Source organism: Saccopteryx leptura, chromosome 4 (genome assembly GCF_036850995.1).
Source record: "Saccopteryx leptura isolate mSacLep1 chromosome 4, mSacLep1_pri_phased_curated, whole genome shotgun sequence".
NCBI classification, from domain to species: Eukaryota; Metazoa; Chordata; class Mammalia; order Chiroptera; family Emballonuridae; genus Saccopteryx; species Saccopteryx leptura.
Window position 1 is genome coordinate 95,866,183 of NC_089506.1, and position 11,002 is coordinate 95,877,184.

Sequence of the window (11,002 nt, forward strand, 5' to 3'; positions counted from 1 at the left end):
CTCAGAATGTGACACTTTGAGATAGGTTCTTTAAAGATATAATTAAGATTACATGAAGTCACATGCAATTAAAGTTTTATAGTCACAATTAAATTTTTATTTAATTAAGCTAAAATATTTTATATTTTAAGAACACATTGTCTTATTACTTATAATAGTTGTAAATTCTATCTAACTTGTATCATTAGAAGAATAGAAGATTAGGACACAAAGAACAGAGGTAAGAACATGTGAAGACACTGGGAGAAGATGACCATCTGCAAATCAAGGAGAAAGGCTTCAAAGAAATCAAGCTTGTCAGCACCTTAATATTGGGCTTTTCACTTCCAGAATTATAAAAAAAAAAAATTTCTGTTGCCACTCAGCTGAAGATACTTTGTTATGACAGCCCTATCAAACTAATGTAGAGCCTGAACACATTTGAATTTTAACAGAAATCATGTCCTATCTATCCTCAATCATCTCTGAAAATCATAGAGACTTTATATTAAATATACTATATTTTTTAAAAATTAGAAGTGGTCAGAAAATATATGCTCTAACAAAAGTCAACAATGATAAAAATCTTAGTGAATCTTTTTTTTTTAAATTGATAGTACAAATAATTTTTTTCTTTTCTTTTTAAAGTAAGAGGAGGGAAGATTGTGAGACAGACTCCTTTATGCACCCTGACCAGGATCCACCTGGCAACTCCTGTCTAGGGCCGATGCTGGAATCAATCAAGCTATTTTTAGCACCTCAGGCTGATGTGCCTGAACTAACTGAGCTATTCTCAGTGCCCAGCCAACGTTCAAACCAGTCCAGCCACTGGCTGCTAGAAGGGAAGAAAGAGAGGAAAATGACGCAGGGGAGAAGCAGATGGTCACTTCTCCTATGTGCCCTGATCTGGAATCAAACCCAAGACATCTATATACCAGGCTCACAGTCTATCCACTGAACCAACTTACTAGAGCCACAATAACTATTTTTAAATAAACAAAATATGTATTTTGAGTTAGTTCTTTCCATTACTTTTCAGAACAAAGATTGGATACTGTTCAACTATGACTGCTTACACTGGGTTTCTTATATGAGCATTCCCCCTTTCCTGACTGTATCACATAGTTCCTAAGCTTTTTCAAATGTGTTTTTTAAAAAAGAAACATAATCTATTTTTTAGCACAAAAATCAAACAGATTTGATGCTAGGCATTTTAACCTATGTCGTAACCTATATATCAATAATTCTATAAATATATTCATATGCCCTCATGTTTGCAATTGCATTTTAATTTAATTAAGCTAAAATATCTTATCTTTTAAGAAAACATCATCTTATTACTTATAATAGTTGTAAATAAAAAAAGAACTTCAGTTTTTATTGAAATGTGATGCTGCCTTTTTTTTAGTGCACTTAAATAATAGTAAAATGCTATGAGTAAATTTTCTTAATTGGCATAGCTTCAGTGTTAGAAGTCTATATGTAGATGGAATCAATGTCAAAAAGTCATGTAATTCATCGTTCAGCCTCTGGACAGAAATCTATAAATACCAATTCCAAAGAGATTCAGTATGAGAGAATAGTATCACCTTGCAGAGAAGATAACAGGCACTGCTTCCAACTATTCATCTCCATTTTAAAAATGATTTTAAAAATGATGTATTTTCATTATAGATTCAAGTCATCCCAGACTGAATCTGAAATAATATAATTTTATCTGATATCCACACTTTAAGTAAAGTACAAAAATGGATTAACAATAATGAAGTAGAAAATATCTCTACTGCAGTTTAGAACTGAAAAAAGGGATTGAGAAGTTTATCTTTACCATCCTGTCAAATTTTTATTACGATATGCATCCTAACTTAATGCTGTTCTTTCATAGCTCAGGTGTTATTTGCATGATTCTTAATTTACAATTACTCACAGTTCTTGTGATAAAAAGCATTATCTCTATAAAGAAAACCAGGAAAGTGAAAAAGAAAAGTGTACAAGATATGACACCTTTTGGTTTTCATGTGAGTAGAGCAAATTACTAAGTCTGTAGGTGCGGAAATGTGCTCATATTTGTTAAAGGAGCAGCTGGTAATGTTGTATACAAGCTGCTCTCCAGAAATTAATTGTAGATATTAAGAATAATTCTGACCTGGGTCAGAGCTGCACTGATTTATTTTTTCTCCTAGACATTTATCAGGTCTGTCTATTTTCTCACCTAACTGAAAAGCAGGACGTCTCAGAATTCATGATGAAAACCAGCAACGTATTATGGACCTATACAAGTAAGACATCTGTTTAAACTCCATGCTTTTGGTCTTTTCATGATTGTAGTATGCCAAATGATGAACACCATATGAAGCATAAAATTGTTCTGGCTCACCTTTTCTTTGCAGGTAATTAAAAAGAAACTCAATTAAATTATCATATTAAACAAGATTTAGTAGCATATATTCAAGTAGTAGATGTAGGTCTAGTGATGTTAGTAATTTAGTGCATGGACATAAGCAAATGTGTATAAATTATATTGTCTCTGGTGGCAAAAGATCAATCTAGAATATTATTTCTGAGGATTTTTACCTAAGTTAGTTTCTATATTTTTATTAATTGATTTCACCTGTGTTTGTAATGAAGCAAGCACTACTCTTTTTTTCCCCCCAAATAATAGGCTTTTTAAAAGCACATGTTTGAATTTTACTATGTTTTGATGCATAACAAAATATGGTGTACTGACTTTTAAATTGTAAAAATCCGTGATACTTCGACATTGTTTTTTTCTTCATGTGTAAAATGGGAATAATTTTACAAAGCTGGTGCAATCTCTATGAGACCCAATAATAATATGTGTGAAGCATCTTGCATGAAAGAAAAGATGATAGATATTAGTTTTTGAGGGCATTCGAGAACCATGTTTAAGATCATGGTCACCGATTTCATTAAGCACCTAAATCCTGCCCTATAATACTGTTCCTCTTGTCAGTTTGCTTTTCAACTTTCCACAACATTTCTTAATGTTCATTCTCAATTTTGCGTATTGTCTATTCATTCATAAATTCTATACTAGAAACATCTCCTCAATTCATCATATAATGGTATCACTGTAACAGTTTTCTGTTTTTATTTTTTTCGAAGGCAGCAAATTGTCCCTCAATCTTTCACTATAAGCCGCTAACATTGCCAGTGTTCTCATTTCTTTCCTGCTTTATTTTTATTACATTAGAAGATCTGTCCCTTTTGTTACTGAAGACTAATATTTCTCCTCAAGTGTTGTAACTTCCTCTCATTTCTTCTCTCTAATTGCCTCTATATATTTGTATTTAAAATTTCTCAAGTCGAGCTAATTTTGAAAGTAATCCTCTGTAAGCCATAGTGAATGACTGGTGTGGCCATTAAACCTATAAAGCATAGAACCAACATTAATCAAACTATGGTAAAAAAAACTAAATACTATGACATTGATAATTAAGTATAAAATTATAACAAACACAAATTAGACAGATAACAAGTATTGGAAAACTTGGAAATGTATTTTTTCCACATTTTTCTTCCCTAGGTTTTAGGTAATAAAAAATATCTAAAATTAATAAAAAATGGTCTTGTAATAATTCTCATAAAAATCACCAATAATAGTAATATTAATTAATAAGTATTGGGAAAGAAGAATTTGTAAACAAAAATTTATAAATAACTCAATGGTGTCATTTTTTATAATATGAAATCATAAGCATTAAGATATTAAGTTTAGGCCCTGGCCGGTTGGCTCAGCGGTAGAGCATCGGCCTGACATGCGGGGGACCCGGGTTCGATTCCCGGCCAGGGCACATAGGAGACGCGCCCATTTGCTTTTCCAACCCCCCTCCTTCCTCTCTGTCTCTCTCTTCCCCTCCCGCAGCCAAGCCTCCATTGGAGCAAAGATGGCCCGGGCGTTGGGGATGGCTCCTTGGCCTCTGCCCCAGGCGCTAGAGTGGCTCTGGTCATGGCAGAGCGACACCCCGGAGGGGCAGAGCATCGCCCCCTTGTGGGCAGAGCATCGCCCCTGGTGGGCACGCCGGGTGGATCCCGGTCGGGCGCATGCGGGAGTCTGTCTGTCTCTCCCCGTTTCCAGCTTCAGAAAAATACAAAAAAAAAAAAAAAAAAAAAAGATATTAAGTTTCAAATGAATAAAAGGCAAGAAAATTAGAATATAAGCCTTGGAAAAATAGCACAAGGAAACATTCACATACCAACAAACCACACAATAAAAAAGCAACTCTTATAGCTATACTTTAAATAAATGTCATTATTAAGAACAGAAAAAAAAATTAAACCCAAATGAAAGATTAGGTATACATTCTAGACTGGTATCTGTTGGGAAAGCACACTAAAATCAAATTATAAAAATACAGAAAAAAATAAAATCAGATAATAAAAAAGTAATGAAAGAAGGATGGGGTGAGGGTTTTAAATTAATTTATGGAACTTAGAAGACTGAAAGTGAATAATATGAGGTCAATATATTAAACTGTGGGGAATGATGCAATTCCTGCAGCAGCCTGCAGAATGTGATGTCATAAAGCCTGGGATGCAAATTTAACGGATACCAAAGGAAGTGGGAGAAAAACCAATAAAGTAGAAAATAGAGAAAATAAGTTAAATGTTTATACATAGCATAATCAATCTGGAAAGTGAAATTCTGCTGACACACTTAGGTCCTTGCTTATAATTATCTGTGCTAAGAGTCTACTGTAATAACTTAAACAGTGTTCTCCCAAATTCATCCAGCTGAGATCTCAGAATATGACTTTATATATAAATAGGGTACTTGCAGATATAAAGATTTCAAAAGGAAATCATCCTGAAGTTAGGTAACCCCTAAATCCAATGTTGTGGTATTTTAATAAGAGAAAGAGGAGGGAGATTTAGATAGAACGTAAACAGAGAGAAGATTGCTATGTGAAGATGGAGACAAATATTAAGGTTATGTTGCCACAAACCAAGCGATATCTGAGGCCACCAGAAACAGAAAAGATACTTCACTAGAACCTTTTGAGAGAATACGGCCTTGCTGATGACATAATCTTATACATCTGGCTTCCAAATCTGTGAGAGAACATTTCTCTTATTTTAATTTACTCAGTTTAAGGTAATTTGTTAAAGCAACCATGGGAAACTAACACATATATGGTCTATTATTAACCCTCTTTTGGAAAAAGAAAAGAAAAAAGAGAAGCTCTCTCAGATTCCTTTTTCCTCTCTCTTTCCATTTCTAGCAGTGGAGGTAGAGGTAGGGATTAAGCATGGATAAAAAAAAATAATCTACAGGTCAGATCAGATCCATTTCTATTCATAATCTACAAAATCAAATGAAACTTTAGCTGGCACAACAATCTACTCTACTTCTTTGATAAGCTCTCACATTTTTCAAGGGAATATTTTATATCATTTTCTCTTTTCTCAAATCCTTTAGTTTCATTTCACTGTTTCACTTATTCATTTTCCCATTTCAATGAGATTTATCTTCCTTCCTTAGTTTCAATACAGGTATCCCATCTTTGTACTGCATTACCAGATTCCATTCTCAATGTATCATCACCCACAACTTATAAACATCCTTTTCTGTCTCTTATCCTTCAAACAAAGCAAAATATAAAACACCCAAAAATATGCCTTATCCCTATATTATTTCTCAAATACAACTCATTTCCTCTGCTTCTCTTCATAGGTAGTCTTATCAAATTTCTTTTATCTTATTCCCAGCTTTTCAATTCATTCTCTAACCCTAACCTTAAACTTAACCCTAACTCCTGTATTTAGTAAGATCATTGAGCAGGTTTTAATAGTCATTAACATAGGATTTCTTAAATTTTAGTTCTGAAAATTTCTGAGTATTTATAAACTGATCATGAAAACAGTTGTTGTCTGTTAAAGTTGTGATCCAGAGTCATTGTCTTTTAAGTACCTAATTCACTACTTTTTTTACTATTTCTAATTGGAACCTGTAACATTAGAAAGTAATCTCTACTTTATCATCTTCATTATCACTGGATATATTACTTGTTTATTTCTTACAATCTGAAATTCACAGAAATCTGTCTCTTAAATAATTCTTAAAATTACCCCTTCCCTATTCTATTAGTCATTCATGAAAAATCCTGACTTCACTCTTAACACAGTCAGGAATATAGACCCAAGGCCAAAATCATCTCTGCATCCAGCTATAAAGTATTATCAAAGCCTAATTTCTAAAATATATTTTATATGTTTTATTATTTCCAAAGTCTCACTCTTTTAAATTTACCCCAAGAATTGTCTAAAGCTTTCAAAACCTTAAATAAACTACTATTTTCTATAATAAAAACTAAGTTAAAATATTGTCAGATGTAGTGCTATATGAATATAATATAAAATATTTTATAAATTATGTTATTATAGTTTTCCTTATAACCTCTTTTTTGTCTAAATGTTTTCTAATGGCAAGATTATATGTAAAGATAGTTAATAACACAATACTCTAAAACATTAAAATAGCAAAATCATGTTATATTTTTATTCTGTATTTGGCACTGACTTCTTCACATGGCAAGCATAGCCTTAAATAAACACACGATCAGAAGTATTTTTTTTTTTTTGTATTTTTCTGAAGTTGGAAACGGGGAGGCAGTCAGACAGACTCCCACATGCGCCCAACTGGGATCCACCCAGCACGCCCACCAGGGGGCGATGCTCTGCCCATCTGGGGCGTCGCTCTGTTGCAACCAGAGCCATTCTAGCACCAGAGGCAGAGGCCACTGAGCCGTCCTCAGTGCCCGAGACAACTTTGCTCCAATGAAGCTTCGGTTGCGGGAGGGGAAGAGAGAGACAGAGAGGAAGGAGAGGGGGAGGGGTGGAGAAGCAGATGGGCACTTCTCCTGTGTGCCCTGGCCAGGAATCGAACTCAGGACTCCTGCACGCCAGGCTGACGCTCTACCACTGAGCCAAATGGCTAGGGCCAGAAGTATTTATTTTAAATATGTTACTCCAATCTTCCCAAAACAACATCAAAATTACAACTAAATTACAGCACAATTGTCATTCAGAACCTTCTGAAATCTGGCTGAATAGAAGGCATACAAGCAGGAAATTAAAGAAGAAGCCACAGTAAGACTACTAGAAGGGGCAGAAATGTGGAACAGACTGGTCCCAACCCACTTGTGGCTAATAAAAATTGGGAGGAATATCTTGACTGCAGAGGTCTTCTCTGAGGAGTGAAGGGTACCAGCCTCAGACAACATCCTAAGATTCCAGTTACAAGAAGAGAAGTCCCCATAACTTCTGGTTGTAAATAACAGTAAGGGTTGTGGCTAATTGATACCAAAGGCTGCTGGAGTCCCAAGCAGCAACTTTTATTTATTTACTTACTTAATTATTTTTATTTTATTTTTTTATTTATGTGTGTGTATGTATGTATGTGTTTTAGGGATAGAGAGAGAACTAGAAAGAGATAGAGACAGAGACAAACATGGACAGAAAGACAGGAAGCGAGAGAGATGCAAAGCACCAACTCACAGCTGTGACACTTTAGTTTTTCATTTATTGCCTCTCATATGTACCTTAAGTGGGGGGGCTCCAGCCAAGGCAGTAACCCCTTGGTCTTGTTAGTGACTTTAAGCTCAAGTCAGTCAACTTTTGGCCCAAGTCATTGATATGACATGGCAACCTCTCACTCAAGCTGGTGAGCCCGTGCTCAAGTCGGTGACCTCTGGGTTCTGAACTTGGGTCCTCAGCATCCCAGGTTGATGTTCCATCCACTGCATCACCACCTGGTCAGGCCTCAGCAGTTTTAAAAGGCTGGTGTGTGGAATTACTCAGACTCACTCTCTCTGAGTTTCAGCACTGGAACAGCAATTTGAAAAGAACCAGGACTTATAAGGCAGAACTAAATTGTCTGGCATTGGAGTAAAAGCTGAGGCACCTTTTAGCCAAGCAGAAGTGTTGGCAAAGGCCACTGTTCCTTTTTCACCCTTTCACATTCCAACAATCAGGCACTATATCTAAGGTTCCATCAAACTGGCTCATTTTGTTTTCCCTGCCCTGGTGATTCACTGAGACCCCCACCCCACCTGACTTTCAGGGCCACCCGGGCACTTTCTAGTTGCTTTCCTATATAAATGCCCTGTCTTGAGTCATGTTGCAGACTTCCTTAACGTTTCTCAAATAAACAACATCTGACCTCAGCATACGAAGTACCTCTGGCTAAGTGGTTCCCGGCCTGGCACTAACAGCAACCAGCCTTAGTACTCAATTTGATCTCACCTGAGCAACTCCAAACCCGGCACAAGTAGAAGCCATCTTCAGACCACTTTGTAGCTAATGTTGGGTAACCCCTTCAGAACACAGACGGTGGCTGACCTTGGCCCACAACTCCTGGGAGGTCCCAGAGCCAGCACATCCAGTGGACAACCTCAGACCACATGAAAGAATCACCATGTAACCAAATACAAAAGGGACACACTCAAGGGCTAATCTCAGCAGAAACCAGAACCTCACTAAAATAAGTCCTTTGGGGGGGGGGCAGTAAGGCTCTGCAGAGTTGATCCTTCACCTTGGTAGGAGTTTGGCAGTTGCAGTCAGTCCTTGCAGCTGATTGAGCTGGAGGTAAATTCCTCTCACTGAGGTGCTAAAAGCAGTCAAGGCTCAACTATAAGAGGAGAGTGCACATGGTCCACAAAGGATGTGTACCTGGAAAGCCCATATTGGCTGATTGGGGAAGCTGTGCTACTGCACCCTACAGAACACCTACTACAAAGCCTAGAAGACAAAACAACTCTACTTCTATATAGAGAAAAAAAACATAGGAGGCTACCAAACTAAGGAAACATAGAAGCATGTCACAAATGAAAGAACAGAATAAAACCAGAAAAAGAACTAAACAAAATGGAGATAAACAATCTACTACATGCAGAGTTCAAAACACTGGCTACAAGGATGCTCACTGAACTGAGTGAGAAACTCAACAGCATAAAAAAGGACCAGTCAGACATGAAGGATAACTGAACAGAAATGAATAGTAATTTACAGGGAGTAGATAATTGAGTAGATGAAGTTAAGATTCCAATCAAACATTTAGAATATAAGGAAGCAAAAAACCCACCCACTGCAAAAGGAAAAAGTAATTCAAAAAAATAAGAATAGCATAAAGAGTCTCTTGGACAACTTCATGGGTACCAACATTTGGATCATAGGGTGTTGGAAAAAAAAGTAAGAGAGCAGGAAATTGAAAACTTATGTGAAAAAATAATGACAGAAACTTTCCTAACTTAGCAAATAAAATAGACATACAAATCCAGAAAGCATAAAGTCCTAAACAAGATGAACCCAAAGAAGCTCACACAAAGACATGATATAATTAAAATGCAAAAGGTTAAAGACAAAGAGAGAATCTTAAAAGCAGCAAGAAAAAAGCAGTTAGTTACCTACAAAAGAACTCTCATAAGCTGTCAACTGATTTCTCAACAGAAACTGCAGAACAGGAGGAATTGGCAAGAAATATTCAAAGTGATGAAAAGCAAGGACCTACAACGAAGATTATTCTACCAAACAAAAATCATTTATCATTTAGAAATGAAGGACATAAAGAGCTTCCCAAACAAGAAAAAGTTAAGAAGTTCATGACCACGAAACCAGTAATACATAAAATGTTAAAAGGTTTTAAAAATATGAACAATAAAATGTCAATAAATACATATCTATTAACAATTAAGTTCAAAATAAATAAATAAAAAAGGAGAGCAGAAAGAAACACATATAGATACAGAGAACATTTTGATGGTTGCCAGATGGGAGGGGTGTTGAGAGGAAGGGGGAAAAAGGTGAAGAGATTAGGAAGTACAAATAGGTTGTTACAGAATAGTCACAAGGATGTTAAGTACAACATAGGGAATATATTCAATAATATTATAATAATTATGTATGGTCTCAGATGGGTGTTAAATTTATCAAGATGATCACTTACGCTGACCAGGCAGTGGTGCAGTGGATAGAGCGTCGGACTGGGATGTGGAGAACCCGGGTTCGAGACTCCAAGGTCGCCAGCTTCTGTCCCTCTCTCTGACTCTCTCTCTGTCTCTGTTTAAAAAAAAAAAAAAAAAAGATGATCACTTACTAAAATATTTACTGTCCAATCACTGGGGTGTATACATGAAACTAATATACTGTCATATGTCAACTGTAATTAAAAATAATTATTTTAAAATGAAAAAAGTATTTATTTTATTCTTAGTCAAAAATTATTTTTCTAAATATATTTTTCTTTTTTTCTTTCTTTTGACAGAGACAGAGAGAGGGACAGGTAGAGATAGACAGACAGAAAGGAAGAGTGATGAGAAGCATCAATTATTCATTGCAGCACCTTAGTTGTTCATTGATTGCTTTCTCATATGTGCCTTGACCAAGGGACTCAAGCAGAGTGAGTGACCCCTTGCTCAAGCTAGTGACCTTGGGGTCATGTATATGATCCTATGCTCAAGCTGGTGAGCCTGTGCTCAAGCTGGATGAGCCCATGCTCAAGCTGGTGATCTCAGGGTTTCAAACCTGGGTCCTCTGCATCCCAGTCTGATTCTCCATCCACTGTGCCATTGCCTGGTCAGGCTGAATATATATATTTACCTTAAATGCATAACTGTTGTTCTATTTTAATTAACACTAATATTCTCAGAATAAACACTTTTTTTAGGTAAGTAAATATTTGCATTGTTGTTGTGAAGCAGTTAAACCTAAAAAGTGCTATAGCTCAACAGACTAAGAACTAAAGTCTGGCCCTGGCTGGGTGGATTAGTGAATAAGGGGCTGTCTTGACGCATGGAGATCATGGGTTCAATCCCCAATCAGGGCACATATGAGAAGCAATCAATGAGTGCACAGCTAAGTGAAGCAGGTAAGTGGAGCAGTGACTTGATGTTTCCTTTACTCTCTCCCTTCTCTCTCTCTCCCTCAAATCAATAGATACTTTTTTAAAATAAATAAATAAAAAGAACTACAGTCAGCATCCCATTGGTTTTGCCAGTTTTGTTTT

The 11,002-nt window shown here is 36.1% G+C and overlaps 1 non-coding gene across 1 annotated transcript; it reads left to right on the forward strand.

Moving 5' to 3' along the window:
- Positions 1-3,718: 3,718 nt before the first annotated feature.
- Positions 3,719-3,794, forward strand: TRNAV-GAC (transfer RNA valine (anticodon GAC)). Its single transcript has one exon. It is a non-coding gene; the product is annotated as a tRNA-Val (tRNA).
- The last annotated feature ends 7,208 nt before the right edge of the window (positions 3,795-11,002 follow it).